Here is a 1218-nt window from a genome sequence, read left to right as displayed (position 1 = left end):
TGTCTCTCCTCCTATCTTTTCTCTTAAGAAAGAATCTTCTTCCAGCGTTCGCTACCTTACCTCGTCTGGCCTAACGCCCTCCCTGTTTGTTTTCGTTTGGTTTGGTTTGTTGTATATTCTGTTTTTGTCACCAACTTTTACCCTCCGCAAGTCCCAAATTTTATTTTGCTTCGCGGGAGCAACAGCCTTCAAAGTCTTATATTGTCGTTCAATGCCCAAAATAAAGAGTAGAAGAACAGCCGACGACTGATGAAGGTTCATTTTTTATGTTACTTGTCTTGTTTTCCATTTGTTTCTCTCGTTCTTTGCGTACCCAACTTTATTTTCGCATTTCATGTTGTTTACGCTTTGTTACGTCCGTACCCATATATTCATACTTATATACATATATATGTATGTATGTACATATATGTATGTGCATATATATATATATATTATTCATATTATTATTTGACTGAACGCCACGCGTCCATTTCCAAGTAAGTCTATCTACATATATATCTTCTAATATATAAAATCAGTTCTCTCTGTATGTTTGTGCGCTTATAAATCGAGTGTTGTTCATCCTATTGCGCTGAAATTTACATTACTTGATCACAAATGGGAACATCTAAAGATATGTAGAACGAAAATCTATGCTTCGGAAAGTATGCGCGTAGAGTTTATTTTAATCCTAGTTTTAATCCATCACCTTTAGTCAGAAACTCTGAACGTCGAGTGATTACTTTGTTGTCAAGAATATGTTTTCAAAAATTACCAAATAATACTAGCAAAATATAGTAGACAACATCTTTTATGAACTTACAGATTCTGACCTTTCGCAGTCCAGGCACTAAATACTCAATTAGATTTTTCAGATAAGTTTTACACGTCTGCAAACATCAGTAAGTGCAAATTTTGCTCGACATTTAGAACCTGCTACGACAAATAGAATTAAAAGAAAGCCAGCATTGCGTATAATATTTATATGAGACAAAAGATAAGACAAAATAATGTAATTGTTTGGATTGTTATTTACAAATTACAAATTACATTCTTTGGGGGTCAGCTTATATATATATCACCCGTTTTTGTTACATAATGAAACTATTCTTACAACGGCAGTCATTTTTCATTTTTTGTATAAAAGTAACAACTTTGAAATTTGGTTCTAATTATATGTTAGTATATTTTAGTGGCAACATTTTTTTTTTAATATTGTGATAGGTCATGCTGATT

This window comes from Octopus bimaculoides, chromosome 3, assembly GCF_001194135.2.
Source record: "Octopus bimaculoides isolate UCB-OBI-ISO-001 chromosome 3, ASM119413v2, whole genome shotgun sequence".
Classification (NCBI taxonomy): domain Eukaryota; kingdom Metazoa; phylum Mollusca; class Cephalopoda; order Octopoda; family Octopodidae; genus Octopus; species Octopus bimaculoides.
Note: the sequence above shows the minus strand (reverse complement) of the source record.